Here is a 16,817-nt window from a genome sequence, read left to right as displayed (position 1 = left end):
TTTTCATTAGAGGTGCGTACCAGCTTACAAAATTGAACGCTACCGAAAATTTCGTTAGCATAAATAGCAATGCATTTCTTATGGGAATGAAATTTTTCGCTAGAGGTGCATACCGGCCTTAATAAGCTAATTGCGCTTGGTGTTTCAAGATATATAAAATGGCTCTTGTAACAATAGTGATGGCAAAATACTTTCATGCACACTTCGTACTGTTTGATACGTTTGCACCATCACAGTTGGCGATTGTTGTAGTGTCACTTACGAGTCTGTGGTACTGATGAGGATGAAAGGGAACTTTGAAATGCTGGCAAGGATGTAATATCGCTGTTTGTTAAGTTATTTGAAGATAAAATAATGTTCACGTGGCAAGACAACAAAAATGCCTGGTGGTGAGTTAAAAAATTTGATAAGCGATGGCAACACTGTCCCACTTTCCGCCAACACACAATCCAATAAACACAGGATGAGCGTTTTTCAAATGGAATAACTTTTCAGTTTGAGGGTAAATGCAAATTTCAACATAAATTCAACTTGACTTGAAACAGATCATCTTCAATGCATCTTCAAATTGTTTGCAAATTACTTCCAATTTGCCAAAATGTTGACGAAATCTTTGAAAAGGTGTTGAAGATAATATGAGAAAACTTTGACAAAACACTACCCTAAAATGCAACGAAAACACCATGTGGTTTTGAATACTTCTCTTTGTGCAACGAAGTTCGTGGTCAATTGGAAGAAATAAAAAAATTGGAAAATTTTAGACAAATAACTGAATTTACTCCAAATAGTTTATAATAATAAGTAAGTGAAAATAAACAAGTATGTACGGCCAGCCCGAATCTTATGTACCCTCCACCATGGATTGCGTAGAAACTTCTACGAAAGACTGTCATTCGCAATCGAATTACTTGGGTTGTGGTATCTTAAACCTTCTTAACATCGTTTTCAAAATTGTGAGTTAGTCCATACGTGGTATATATTAGACAAAAAAGTTATGTATAGTGAAGTCTACAAATAATTACGAATCGATATGGACTTTTTGCACGGTACGTAGAGAGCCAGAATTGAAATATGGGGGTCGCTTATATGGGGGCTATATACAATTATGAACTTGATATGGACCAATTTTTTTGTGATTGGGGATCGATTTATCTGAGGGCTATATATAACTATAGACCGATATGAACCTAGTTAGGCATGGTTGTTAACGGCCATATACTAGCACAATGTACCAAATTTCAACTCACTCGGATGAAATTTGCTCCTCCAAGAGGCTCCAAAACCAAATCTCGGGATCGGTTTATATGGGTGCTATATATGATTATGGACTGATATGGACCACTTTTGGCATGGTTGTTAAATATCATATACTACCACCACGTACCAAATTTCAACCAGATTGGATGAATTTTGCTTCTCCAAAAGGCACCGGAGGTCAAATCTGGGGATCGCTTTATATGGGGCCTATATATAATTATGGACTGATAGGAACAAATTCCTGCATGGTTGTTGTATACCATATACTAACATCACGTACCAAATTTCAACCGAATGGGAAGAATTTTGCTCTTCCAAGGGGCTCCGGAGGTCAAATCTGGGGATCGGTTTATATGGGGCCTATATATAATTATGGACCGATATCGACCAACTTTTGCATGGGAGTTTCAGGCCATATATTAACACCACGTACCAAATTTCAACTGAATCAGATGAATTTTGGTTTTCCAAGAGGCTTTGGTGGTCAAATCTGGTAATCGGTTTATATGGGGGCTATATATAATTATGGACCGATGTGGACCAATTTTTGCATGGTTGTTAGGGACCATATACTACCACCATGTACCCAATTTCAGCCGGATCGGATGAAATTTGCTTCTCTTAGAGGCTCCACAAGCCAAATCGGGGGATCGGTTTATATGGGGGCTATATATAATTATGGACCGATGTGGACCAATTGTTGCATGGTTGTTAGATACCATATACTAACACCATGTACCAAATTTCAGCCGGATCGGATGAAATTTGCTTCTCTTAGAGGCTCCGCAAGCCAAATCGGGGGATCGGTTTATATGGGGGCTATATATAATTATGAACTGACATCACCCAATTTTTGCATGGTTATTAGAGACCATATACTAACACCATGTACCAAATTTCAGCCGGATCGGATGAAATTTGCTTCTCTTAGAGCAATCGCAAGCCAAATTTGGGGGTGCGTTTATATGGGGGCTATACGTAAAAGTGGACCGATATGGCCCATTTGCAATACCATCCGATCTACATCAATAACAACTACTTGTGCCAAGTTTCAAGTCGATAGCTTGTTTCGTTCGGAAGTTAGCGTGATTTCAATAGACGGACGGACGGACGGACATGCTCAGATCGACTCAGAATTTCAACACGACCCAGAATATATATACTTTATGGGGTCTTGGAGCAATATTTCGATGTGTTACAAACGGAATGACAAAGTTAATATACCCCCCATCCTATGGTGGAGGGTATAAAAATGAAATAAAATTTTAAGGATGTCACTAAATGTATATCTCTTTGCCGAAAACTAAAATTATGGATTCTACGTTCTTGAAAACATTAAAAAACTGACCGATGAAAAAATGTTGGACAATTGACTGAAACTGCTTCAAATAGTTTATAATAATTGGTAAGTCAATATGAAAAATTAAATCAACACTTTACAGTAGTCACTAAATTTAAATCTCTTTGCAGAAAACTAAAATCTTTGGATGTTACATTCTTGCAAACATTAAGAAGCTGACCGATGAAAAATGAGTGGCTTATCGACCAGAAAAAATTTCCAGAAACATTTCAAAGTGCAACCAATTAAAATTGTTAAAAACTTGTATTTCTCCATATCATTAACTTCTGGATGAAAATGTGCATCACTTCGTCAGTTTAATTTACATCCTATTATCAGCTTAAAATGGATATTATGAGAATTCCTTCTGCTGGAAATCTATTCTAATACGCAGTCCACCACGTTCCTAATTTCAAATTGCCAGCATATTAACAAATTTTTATGCAGTTTTATGACATCAACAGGAAGGAAATCGAATTATCTATGCAAAAGTGTTTACAAATAATGTTTAAGATATTTAATGTTTTGTTGTTTTCTTATTTGTTGATTTTTTTAATAAGATATTTATTTATCAATTAGTATTGTAGTGTATAATGTAGTGTATTGTATTATTATATATTTTATTTTGACGAAAATGAATAAATTATACAAAATTTATAGAATTTTGGCTTTGACTTTCAATTAGAAGTGGGGATATTATTTATACAAATTTTTTTGAAAAGTATTTGCAACAATGTTAATTTTTAATTTGACTCGCATCGAAAATTGTTTGAGAAATTATTGAGTAGCGATGCATTTCAATTTGAGGATAACACATGAAAAATTATTGCTAATGTGTTGAATTTTACTATTGAGGGTAATGTCTGTATTTTGTTGACAACGCGATTGTCTCAACAATTTCTCAACTTGAATATTACCCAAATCCTTTGAAAAAATGTTTGAAAAATTGTTGAAATTTAGCATTTTTCAAACGTTTGTGTTTATTGGGTATACTCGAACTTAGTACTCATCCAAAGCAAAGATTATAGATTTGAGGAAGATAGGAAATTGGCTTGCGTCATACCAAATGTTGCATTTACCAGATTAGTTTAATACATGTTTGCAATCTTTTAGTTGGTTTTCGTTTTTATTTTTTAAATGAAAAATTTAATTTTCTTAATGAAACAATGTTAAATTTTAGGCAACAAAAAAAAACAAATACATTTTCCCCTTTATGGAAATTTATTTCGTGCACTTAATTTCTTTTTATTTGCATTTTAATGCTATGTCAATACTTGTCGTATACGCCTTTGGTTTGAGTATTAGACTAATCTGGTAAATGGTTCGATCTCCTCAGTAGCTAATTTTCTATTTTCCTCAAATCTATAATCTTTGATCCAAAGTATGATGCAATATAAGGGCTTTTTAAAAATCCATAATTTGATTACGTTTTCTCCATTTTATATTCATAGGAAACATATATGTACTTCGGATCACAATTTCACATACGCTCCGTAATATCAAACATCCTGCTCTATCTCATACCACACTACAAGAGTGATGTACGCATATGACACATAAAGTTCACGAACTTTTAACTTTTCAATGGGTCGGCTGCTTTGACAACATTAAACAACATGTAAACCAATCAACAAGCGAAAAACAATCTAAATATTGGACGATGAATTATTGATGAAGTTAAAGAAACATAGTCATATACTTTAAAAAAGTGATTGGAATATAAAAACATAATAAAATGCGCAAATTTATTGGTTTTCCGACGCATGCTGTGTAACTCAATTGAAGAATCGTATTCGTCAACGCATTCGAATACAACGTACGCACGCATGACCGCATGGTATATAATTCCTATGTGTGGTTTTCGGCTTGAAAATCACTTTATTTTCGCAATTACTTTTCCTGAAATATTCAAAATTATAAATGAAAACAAACATATTCCTGCAAAGTCTTGCCGAAATCTAGAGCAACAAGAAACTGCGCATCAATTGAGTTAATTTATCTTGTCTATATATTGAACTGGTTTAATAAAGTAACCGCGAAAAATTCAACGGAAAAATTTAACATAGTACTTATATTTAAAGGAAATATACTTTTTAAATTTTTGCTTTGGATCATTCCCTACTAAGTTATGAAACTTGTAATTTTGTTCTGCTTTTACAGATAATTGAAATTTTAATTAAACACCGGAATTAAGTTTACATTATCGCGCTAAAATAGCCATTGTTTCACTTTATAGAAAATATTCATTTTTAATTGTTGCATTCGATCATTACCTATCAAGCTATATTAATTTTTGCAACAAAACGATATAATTATATTCTGTTTTTGTAGACCCAGCAAAAAAATTTGGAAGTTGTTCTAAAGGAACAACATAAAAAGCCCTTCCAAATATGTCCTCCCAAAGATATTCTTTATTTAACTACACAGGAAGTTCGTTTCAATTCAATTTTTTCACTTTTTACATGGATAATTTTAACCGTTTTTGTTTCAAATAACAGGTTGGCTGATAAGTCCCCGGTCTAACAAAGAAAAACACATTTTTTTGTCAAAATTCGTTTTTATTATTCAACATAGTTCCCTTGAAGAGCGATACAACGATTATAACGACCTTCCAATTTTTTGATACCATTTTGGTAGTACTCCTTCGGTTTTGCCTCAAAATAGGCCTCAGTTTCGGCGATCACCTCTTCATTGCAGTCAAATTTTTTCCCTGCGAGCATCCTTTTGAGGTCTGAGAACAAGAAAAAGTTGCTGGGGGCCAGATCAGGAGAATGCGGTGGGTGGGAAAGCAATTTGAAGCCCAATTCATGAATTTTTGCCATCGTTCTCAATGACTTGTGGCACGGTGCGTTGTCTTGGTGGAACAACACTGTTTTCTTCTTCATATGGGGCCGTCTTGCCGCGATTTCGACCTTCAAACGCTCCAATAATGCCATATAATAGTCACTGTTGATGGTTTTTCCCTTCTCAAGATAATCAATAAAAATTATTCCATGCGCATCCCAAGCAACAGAGGCCATTACTTTGCCAGCGGACTTTTGAGTCTTTCCACGCTTCGGAGACGGTTCACCGGTCGCTGTCCTCTCAGCCGACTGTCGATTGCACTCAGGAGTGTAGTGATGGAGCCATGTTTCATGCATTGTCACATATCGACGGAAAAACTCGGGTGTATTACGAGTTAACAGCTGCAAACACCGCTCAGAATCATCAACACTTTCTTGTTTTTGGTCACATATGAGCTCGCGCGGCACCCATTTTGCACAGAGCTTCCGCATATCCAAATATTGATGAATGATATGACCAACACGTTCCTTTGATATCTTTAAGGCCTCTGCTATCTCGATCAACTTCATTTTACGATCATTCAAAATCATTTTTTGGATTTTTTGATGTTTTCGTCACCACGCTTGAATTTTGCATACCAATCAATTATTGTTGATTTCCCTGGGGCAGAGTCCGGAAACTCATTATCAAGCCAAGTTTTTGCTTCCACCGTATTTTTTCTCTTAAGAAAACAGTATTTTATCAAAACACGAAATTCCTGTTTTTCCATTTTTTTTCACAATAACAAAAGTTGCTTCACAAAAGACGTTCTATCTCACAAACTAATTGACAGACGTCAAATTTTGACACGAATCATTTGAAGGTTAGTACTATATAAAAATAATATTCATTTAATACTATCGACGCCATCTATGTGTCAGACCGGGGATTTATCAGCCAACCTGTTAAAAAACAGAGTAAGAATTAAAAAAAGTCCCTGCCAACATTTTTTGAATTTGGGGACTCTTTTGAGAATCCCCACTACGTCGAAAACAATCATATACGACATCAAAAACTCGTCGGAAAAGCGCCGTCACTATTGAGAAGTTGTACCACGCAAAAGTTACTACAAAAATGTTTCGCATGAGTGCAATTATTAGGTGCCTTTATAGATCAATTTAGAACGACGCCAATAAGGGACCCTCCAAACAATCAGAAAAAGTGCATTTTAAGATAGTTGTAAAAGAATCATTGTGGTCGAGTAAAACACGTTTGTTTAGATATTTATTAATTTGATTAAACATTTACAAATTCTTAAAAATATAACATTTATACCACTATCACATTACATTTAACATAATTTTTGGCATTAATGATGATGTTGAGTTACAAGTAGCGAGTTACATGTTGCTGCGTCTATCAACCAGTGTTTTTATTCCATGGAGGCAGCGTGTCTGTAAAATATCTGAAAAACAATCACTTTATTCCATTTGGAAAATCACCAAATTGTTCACCAATATACCTTTCACAATTTTAAGCGTATAATCTATGTTTTCAGAACTTTATTTTCGTTTTTATTTAATTAAAATATAACAAGCTGGTTGCGCTTGGCGTTTCACAAAAAAAATGGCTTTTTTAACAGTAGGGATGGCAAATTACTTGCATGTACTTTTTGATGTACCTTTTCATGATGGTTGAAGTGACATTTACGAGTCTGTGGTAACGATGAGGTTGAAATGGAACTTTGAAATGCTGGCAGGGGTGGTACAAATTATTTAATTTTGTCAAAAAAATACTAAATCCATTCTAGAAAAATTGCGAATTTTTGCAAATATTTGGGGTCAAACGCTTGAGACAAGCGTATGTATTAAAACTCAAAAAATTACGAAATGTAATTATATGGTAAAATATCACAAAATTTATTCGCATCCAAAACACTAAATTCGGAACACACCTTATACTACATCCGCACTATGCACGATTTGGAACTAAAATCTCAAGTGTTCGCAATAGCAAGATAACGAGATTTCGTTGATTTGAGGATTTAACACCTGTTTGTTGAATACAAGTAGAAAAAGAAAACATTGGGACACTTTTCAGTTCACGGTAAATTTTATGATTTTAAGGCCGCTATGCACCTCTAGCGAAATTTTCGGTATCAAAAATTTATTTAAGTCTACAACAAAAAAACAGGGCTGTGTACACAAATTTTAAACCAACTAATCGCTTTTAAAAATTGTTAATATATGTTCCAAATATTCCTCAAATAAATTGTTTGTTATTTACAGACCTTTTAAAATTTTTACGCACACAATGATTGTAATAAATTAAATGTTTGCTGCCAAAATAGGCTTTTGACAACCCTGTTATTTTCATTAGAGGTGCGTACCAGCTTACGAAATTGAACGCTACCGAAAATTTCGTTAGCAAAAATAGCAATGCATTTCTTATGGGAATGAAATTTTTCGCTAGAGGTGCATACCGGCCTTTAACATAAAATTAACCGTTGAGCTATTGATTTCTTTTGAGTTACGATAAGTTTGGAGCAAACCATTGAGTTCCGTTCGTTTTTGGCCAACATAAAAACTTCTCAAATATATCAAAACAAACACAAACCCGTATGTGCACACGCACACACACATTCATCTACAGTGAAAATTGGGACAGGGTTGCAAAAAGCGCATTTTTAGTACTAAAATCACAGTTGCACAAGGATTTTGAAAGAGATTTTGTTGAAATCCTCTACAAGCGAGCAGATGTTTGTCTATTGCAAATCTACTGAAATCTGGGGGGATTTCGGCCAAAATCATCTTTTACGAGGATTTGGTGCCTAGTGCGAACGCAAGCCCATGTTAAATTCATCGCTTCTGTGCCAATATATATGCCAATAAATATGACATGAGACCCTCGAGGGTCAAGGAGGAGACGCAGACCGAAGACAACCTGGAGACGAACAATTTTTTTGTGATTCAATCACCAAATTAGTTGATCCAATTAATTTTTAATTGAAATGTCTTCAATCGCGAAAATTATAGCTTCAATCACAGTTTTAATTGGGCATAAAAAATGCTTGATTTGATTAACAAATAATAAATAAAACAATAATTTTTTTAATTGATTCAACAAAAAATTTAATAGATATTGATTGCAAAACTCATTGATTCATTAAAAACTATTTTCAATCAATTCCTTAACTGTCTATCCCTATTTTCATGAACCCTTAATGCCACTTTAGCTAACGAATTATTAAATGTCCATCATCTTACCTACATATTCCATATGCCAGTTGGGAACTCAACTGACATTTTTTCAGTTAAAATTAACCGGAGAGAAGATATTTGTAATCTACTTTCTGTTGACTGGTAGTTAAAGCATAATGGAGCTACATGATATAGCCGCTAGTCTGATTAAAAATTGATTGTTTCAATTACGTTTTTAATTTAAAGTTAAACAATTTTTCAAAATTTCTTAACTGACTTAGTTTTTCGAGTTTGATTAAAAAGTAAATTGTATCAATTAATTGTTTAATTTAAGAAGTTTTCAGCTTCAATAAACTTTTTAATTGGAAATATTTCGATGTTTTCTTTGTGTAGTGACGGACCGATGGAAATTATTTGTACATAGCCTTTATTCCTGACGGAATGTGCCGAGTATAATAAATTACTATATTAAACTACAAATAAAGGGTGATTCTTTTGAGGTTAGGATTTTCATGCATTAGTATTTGACAGATCACGTGGGATTTCAGACATGGTGTCAAAGAGAAAGATGCTCAGTATGCTTTGACATTTCATCATGAATAGACTTACTAACGAGCCACAACGTCGAATTTTCAGTGAATGGGCCCTAGAAAAGTTGGCAGAAAATCCGCTTTTTTATCGACAAATTTTGTTCAGCGATGAGGCTCATTTCTGGTTGAATGGCTACGTAAATAAGCAAAATTGCCGCATTTGGAGTGAAGAGCAACCAGAAGCCGTTCAAGAACTGCCCATGCATCCCGAAAAATGCACTGTTTGGTGTGGTTTGTACGCTGGTGGAATCATTGGACCGTATTTTTTCAAAGATGCTGTTGGACGCAACGTTACGGTGAATGGCGATCGCTATCGTTCGATGCTAACAAACTTTTTGTTGCCAAAAATGGAAGAACTGAACTTGGTTGGCATGTGGTTTCAACAAGATGGCGCTACATGCCACACAGCTCGCGATTCTATGGCCATTTTGAGGGAAAACTTCGGAGAACAATTCATCTCAAGAAATGGACCGGTAAGTTGGCCACCAAGATCATGCGATTTGACGCCTTTAGACTATTTTTTGTGGGGCTACGTCAAGTCTAAAGTCTACAGAAATAAGCCAGCAACTATTCCAGCTTTGGAAGACAACATTTCCGAAGAAATTCGGGCTATTCCGGCCGAAATGCTCGAAAAAGTTGCCCAAAATTGGACTTTCCGAATGGACCACCTAAGACGCAGCCGCGGTCAACATTTAAATGAAATTATCTTCAAAAAGTAAATGTCATGGACCAATCTAACGTTTCAAATAAAGAACCGATGAGATTTTGCAAATTTTAGGGGTTTTTTTTTTTTTTTAAAGTTATCAAGCTCTTAACAAATCACCCTTTATAATCAAAAATCATTTCTGAAAAATTAAACCATAATAATCTTATTGAAATTTAATTTTTCTACTAAAAATAGTTAAGAATTATAAAATGCGATATTTTAATTGTCTTTCCGAGATCTATTGTTTTATGAATTATATGTCCATATGTATGCTTTTCTAATTAGTTTTTATCTTTCCGTTTTCTGCCGATTATTTCAAGTATGAAAATATGTGAACATGCCCATTACGATATTGATTCGATGTATAAGAGATGTTTGCCACTCATATATAGCAGATACAATTCCTATTTTTAAAAAGTGATGCTTATTTTTTGGTATACTGTAAAAACACTGCATCTATTAATAGCTACGTCCCAGGGTGTGTAGATATGAACAAATACCAAATGTATTTGAGTCAGTCTACTGAACAGTAGCAATGAGATCTAAGGTAATGTACAAAGATATTTCGGATGAACAATAAGATATGACAATCTGTTGGAGCATAGCTGTGAGACCTGTTTCATAATCTAATTAAATTGCAATGATTCCTCGAGATTAACGAAACCATTAAAATCCTTACAACAAAAATAAAATTTATATTTCCTACATTTTCAGGATAATAAAATATACCGTTTATTTGCAGAAGAAAATCGGAGAACTACAAGGGAAACAACGATACATGGAAATACGAGCACATAATTAATAAAATATACTTTACATAAATATAAAAATAAAAAAAAAATCAACTGAAAATAGTGGAATACATCTCTATATACATATTCATATATTATTGTAGTGTATTGTTTTCAAGGATATACAAAACTAAAATATTCCTTCCAACGAAATAAGAAAAATAGTGGAACACATCTATGTAAACATATTCCTTGAATTATTTTCAAGGGTATAAAAAATAATATTTTACTCAAGAAAAAATAGTAGAACATATTCCTATACATATATTCCAATATTATGCCTTGCATTATTTTCTAGGATATAAAAAAATTAAAATATTTCTTACAGGTCCAAATGGCAAATTTGTGTTTTTAATATCAAAAAGAGAAATTCGAGCGAAATAAAAAAAAAAAAAAAATACAGGAACTCATCAATATACACATTTTCATATAATTCTACAATTATTTTAAAGGGTTTAAAAAATAAAATTTTACTTACAGGTTCAAAATGCAAAATTAATTTTTTGTAATGTAAATAAAAAAGACAACACATACATAAAAATATAAAATCGAACAAATAATGGATGAACATCTATATACAAATATTCCTAAATTATTCCTTGAGCTAAATTCGAGGACATAAAATATTTAAAATATTCTTTACAGGTTGAAAATGCAAATTTGAATATTTGTAACATCAAGAATAGTTTGAACACATCTCAATATACATATTCCTTGAATTATTTTCAAGGACATTAAAATTTAAAATATTCCTTACAGGCTTAAAATAGAAATTTTGATAGTAGAACACATATTCTAATATACATATTCCTGTTTAATTTTAACGAAATCCCTATTACAGGTTCAAGGCGCAACACTACCTCATTTCATCATTCCATCAAAATATATATACTACACGAATTGGTATCGATTTAGAACGTAGAAAATATCCGATTCTTTGCAGTCCAATTTTGTTACGTAAGGTAAATGAAATGATTAAATAGAAGTGATGAGAATTGTGAAACAGTCATTATGTACAAAGTGTTGAATCGAATATTATAAATAGTTCCATTATGGAAAAGTGATTCAAAATATATGTAGCAATAGTTTTAATATCGGGAGATAAAGGACGTTTAACTATTAATCGTTAATAGATAATGCGTAAATTAATTAGATTTGGAGAGAAATGGCATTTTCATATACAAAAAGTGAAGAATTTTGGATGGCAGCTAAGTGTAAGCAAAAAAGTATTTTCGTATTTTTATCTCGAATTTAAATACGATTGGTCTTTGGAAAATAAATAGCTATGTAAAATAGACAAAATGAAACAAAAATAAGAATTTGAGAACTTGGATGAGGGTTAAATATGTGACAAGCTGAATTATATTCAAACAGATTGCAGGATGCAATATCCTTGCCAATTGTGGTTGTCCTTTTTATGACAAATCCTTATTTGATTTTAATATTGTAGTTAGAAAACTGTCGATTTTTGAAATATTTACCCACACCCAGAGAAGGAATATGATCACCTCAACCATGTTTTAAGAGCAAAATGTTATTTTTGGGTGGTGACCATGTAACATGGTTTTCGCAGTCATGTTATTTTCTCGGAAATCATGTATTTGATTTTGGCAAGCTGGTTATATTTGACGAGAAAATAACATTTTAGTGACAAACATGTTACATGGCCACCATACAAAAATAACATTTTGCTCTTGAAACATGTTTGAGGTGATCATATTCCTTCTCTGCGTGCACAAGATAAATCGCGATTATTCGTCTTTCGGAAGTGAGGATTTCCATAGAGATTCATATCGAGAAAATAATAGTTTCAAATTAATTGTGTACTGAAAGTCTATTCGTGAAAAATTCTCAAAATGTTTTGATCAAATTTGTAATATTAACCCTTAAATGCGCCCCGTATCTATTAAGATAAAACCAGAAAAAATTCTGACGTCTTAAAATTTTGACCGAATTCTAATTTAAAACTACATGGCACAGTTTTAAAAAATGTGATTTTCTGGAAAATACGTACATCTGTGTAATCTGAAAACAAAATGAAATTTTTTTCCAAAAATTCAAAAAGCTACAAATTGAAATATATATATTATTTTCTAGAGATAAAAATAATGTTGGTAAAAAAACACAAGGCAATTTTATATTTCTTTTTATATACTTGGAAATTATTGAAAAACCGATTCCAATCTAGCCTTGTAACATTCTCGTAATTTTAAATTAAGTGCAAAGTGGTGTAGGACAATTGGCTCGAAATCTAATTATGAATCGATTTAGCCATGTCTGTCTGTCCCTTTTGGTTTAACGATCTGTCAACAACGTTTATTAAAACGTGCATTGGATAACGATAAAAATGTGCCACATATAGGCCGGTACTATGTTCGATTTTTGCGATTTTCATCTATTCAGTGTTACATTAGAGTGAGCCACTCACTTACATCAGGTTTTGCTACCAAATGTGAGTTATCTTTTCTCCATCAGCTTTGAATGTTTGAATAAAATGCACACACTCAAAAAAAAGTTTACTTGGATCCAAAGATTTTGACCTTTCTTTAAGGATTTTGGTATTGATTCCGAGCCAAAGATGTCGCTTCTTTAAAATAAAGACATTTTTATGGACCTCCCTGGCTTTAAATCTAGGATCGATAAAATTAAAATTTGATACAGATCTCATTCATCGAATTTTTATTCTCTGTTTGCGATATACTAATAAAGGTATTCATGTACAAACAAATTCCAGTTTCAAAATCCAAATTATACCAAGTACTTCAAAGTAAAAACTGTTTTCTTAATGCTAAAAAAACTTTAAACCAAAGATGCAAATCTTTAAAATAAGTCTTAGCCTATATTTGAAGCGTTTTTATCTTAAATTTAAGAATTCAATATGTCAGTTGAGTTAAAGACGATTTCTTTAAATTAAAAATGCTTTTCTTTATTTTAAGGAACATTTGCCTTACTTCAAAGATCTACAACTTCAACAGACTCACGCAAAATCTCAAGATTTGTGTCCTAAATTTAATGAAAAAAAATTTTGAAGCAAGGATTATAAACTTTCTTTTAATTAAAATGTCATTATTTTAAAGAATTTTGTCCTTAACATTGCGTAAATTTCGAGTCCTAAAATTTAAGTTGCATAATTTTCCATATTAGATCAATATTTTTTTCAGTGCATATATGACTCAAGACTGATCAAGTATTGAGTTAGTTAAAAGTCACTTGTAGTTTTTATAGAAATTCCGATGAGGTTCATTACTTTGCATGCAGTATATCTATTAAACTAGCAGTCTATGCTCTCACATTGTATTAGAGATGTGTATGTGACACGAAGTTGACGTGAGTCATGCAGAAGTAAATAGCGTGATTTTACGTCAACGTGAGAATTTCTACGTACTTTTGTTGGGTTTTATTTTTATATATATAGTGCTAATTAATATATTTGTACCCTAAAGTATATCCATATATCGATAGAGGGTCATAATTTATTTAGTCAAATTTTAGAAGGAGATTCTTAGGTTGTCACAAATATGACAATACTGTGGTTGTGATAAAGATGAACATATATTTACTCAATTACGTAGAAGATGCGATCTTCATTTTCAAAAAAATGGAAATTCTTCTAAAGGCACAACTTTAAAAGTACTTCCAAAAATGTCCTCCCAAAAAAGTTCTTTATTTTAACTACCCATGAGGATATTTTAATTCAATTTTGTATAACTAGCATATTTTATATTTTAAATGGGTAATTTTAAGTTTTTTTTTGTTTCAAATAAGTTATAAACAGAGTAGGAATTAATGAAGTTTTACAAATTATTAAAAAATTGTCGAAAAAAATGCTAAATCCGTTTCAGACAAGCGTTAGAATGCATTAAAACACATACAAAATTATAAAAATTTTTTATTTTGCAAAATATCATAAAATTTTTTAACACACATCCAAAACACTGAATTCGGATCACACCTTAAGAAATGATGCAAATTCAGTGCAACGGCTGTTAAAATGGTGGACATCCATCCTATGACAAGCCCATGTAAAATTCATCGCTTCTGCGCCAATTTTGCACAACTTTCGCACCCTCAAAAAAATCGCTTCTGTAACATATATTTACCCCAAACACATTTTGCTTCAATCATATATATTTTCAGGATTGGTCCAAACAAAATATTATTTGTATTGTTCAAACATATTATGTTTCACCTTAGGCATACACTGATAGAAAAAAATTGATGAAATTCTCTTTGTGTATAAATATATTAAAGGCGCCAATTGGTTACTTCCATTCTTTTACTTGCAGCATACTCTCAAGGTCTCTCTTTCTAAACACATACATATATGTTTATATGCTATTTCTAAATTAATGTATGTTTGCATCGAAGCATATTATATTTACAAAAATTTTATGTCCCAAACATAATATGTTCTAACATATATGTCCCAAACATCTTATGCTAGCTTATGAACATTATATGCTTGCACTTAAAAATATTGTGTTAAAAAATTTGAGTTCCAAATATATAATTTTTACACCCAAACATATGAAAAATAGTCTTTTTCGTCCGTGCAGATACAAAAAGAATATTTGCACTACTTTTTTAGAGACGCTTGTTTTGCTGGGTTCTTACACATTATTGTACATTTGTAAAATAATATTCCATTTAAAATAAAATGTACGATCGATGTTTTGAAGGATTTTATCAAACAATTTTGGTTTGAACACATTCTGAAAATATATATTCATCAAGCAGAATATGTTTGGGAGTATATGCTACAGAGGCGATTTCTTTGAGGGTGTATATGCAATTGAAAACAATTGCATGACCTCAAAGTATTCTAAACTTAACACATATTGAAATATTGCAATATGAAGCTGTTGGAATAATAATTTCCAAGATTTCTATAGTTACAAAATTAAAAAAAAAAATTGTTTCTATAACTTAGTCTGAATGTTATATGAAAACATAACAGTTTATACATCTTTTAATTTGGACATTGTTCTTACCGAAAATAGCCACAATAAAGAAACCCTTCTTTGGTCGTATTGTAATTTTCAATTGCGAAGCCATATACAATTCCGATTACTAAATATTTTTTTCTTTCTATTTCAGATTTAAAGGAAGTTACATAACTGAGTGAATACCGCGCAAATGTTTAAATATCACACTGTCAATGATCACTATTCTATTTACTCCAAATGTATCGAGACAAAATATATCGTAAATTTTTCTCTTTTCAGTTTCTAAAAAAATATATGTAAAATTATTACACAAACAAGAATTATTGTTTAAAGACTAAAAAATTAATGAATTTAATATTGCCTTAAAATGTGATAAAAAATTTCGAATAATGCAAAAAATCTATTTGGTCGTATTGTAATTTTCTATTCAGAAATATAAATTGGGTGGACTAGTGGTAATTGTTAATTTATCTACATTTCAGATTGACTGCAACACATATGCAAGAAAATTACTGCACAAATATTTGAATATTGCACTGATAAGATTAAAATAAACCCACGTTAAGATAAGTTTACAAGTTTTATTCCAGTTTGTTTAAATTTAACATAATTTAATCCAGTATCGAGTTTTGTATGATACATTTTTTTATTCCAGTTTTTGTATTTAATTGTAAATAAAAATTCAATCAAGCTCACATTGTATTGAAGAATAATAAAACTAAAGCATATTTGGTCGTATTGTAATTTTCTATTCAGAAGCCTAGAATTGGTTTGTTTATTTTCTATAGATTTTTTATATGTTTCAGATTTGAATACAAACTGCATGTATGGATATATCCCACAAAACTTGAATATTACACTGAAAATAATTATTGCTATGTAAAGTTAATCGATAACTGCAAACAAAAGAGAAAAAAAAATCTTGCAACGCAGCAAAATTTTAGAAGAGCAAATTTGAACGATTTTATGACAAACGATTTAACGATTGTATCTAATCTGTTCTATTTGCTTCTATAGAAAACTTATTCCAAAACTTCGTTCCTGTGGAAAGAAATCATTTCTTTAATCTAGATGATGTTGCGGTCTAACCATATTTTTAGGGAAATGGTTTACGAATATATTGAGTGCTAAAAAAAGTTCAAAAGATAACTCCTTAAATTTTGCTTTTCATAAAAATATGTTTTTATTGTAAAACATTAGATTACGTAAATATGCCCTCAAAAAC

General features: G+C 31.8%; 3 long non-coding RNA genes across 5 annotated transcripts; 2 read left to right on the top strand and 1 right to left on the bottom strand.

Annotated features, from left to right (window-relative positions):
* The first annotated feature begins 125 nt into the window (after positions 1 to 125).
* On the top strand, positions 126 to 3,258 carry LOC142239705 (uncharacterized). Its single transcript, XR_012723099.1, has 3 exons — positions 126 to 801; positions 2,528 to 2,662; positions 2,728 to 3,258. It is a non-coding gene; the product is annotated as an uncharacterized LOC142239705 (long non-coding RNA).
* A 3,352-nt stretch (positions 3,259 to 6,610) lies between these two features.
* LOC142239701 (uncharacterized) lies at positions 6,611 to 7,108 on the bottom strand. Its single transcript, XR_012723098.1, has 2 exons — positions 6,882 to 7,108; positions 6,611 to 6,824 (listed from the first exon to the last, which is right to left on the bottom strand). It is a non-coding gene; the product is annotated as an uncharacterized LOC142239701 (long non-coding RNA).
* Positions 7,109 to 10,408: 3,300 nt separating this feature from the next.
* LOC142221322 (uncharacterized) lies at positions 10,409 to 16,320 on the top strand. 3 transcript variants are annotated; one of them, XR_012717990.1, is made up of 3 exons: positions 10,409 to 11,608; positions 15,744 to 15,851; positions 16,075 to 16,320. It is a non-coding gene; the product is annotated as an uncharacterized LOC142221322 (long non-coding RNA). The 3 variants fall into 3 exon arrangements; XR_012717989.1 differs by having other exon boundaries at positions 10,409 to 11,860; positions 15,744 to 16,320; XR_012717988.1 differs by lacking the exon at positions 16,075 to 16,320 and having other exon boundaries at positions 15,744 to 15,995.
* The last annotated feature ends 497 nt before the right edge of the window (positions 16,321 to 16,817 follow it).

The sequence above is a fragment of the Haematobia irritans genome, chromosome 1 (genome assembly GCF_050003625.1).
Source record: "Haematobia irritans isolate KBUSLIRL chromosome 1, ASM5000362v1, whole genome shotgun sequence".
Classification (NCBI taxonomy): Eukaryota; Metazoa; Arthropoda; class Insecta; order Diptera; family Muscidae; genus Haematobia; species Haematobia irritans.
The sequence above is the reverse complement of the archived record's forward strand: the minus strand, read 5'-3'. Positions and strand labels throughout refer to the sequence as shown.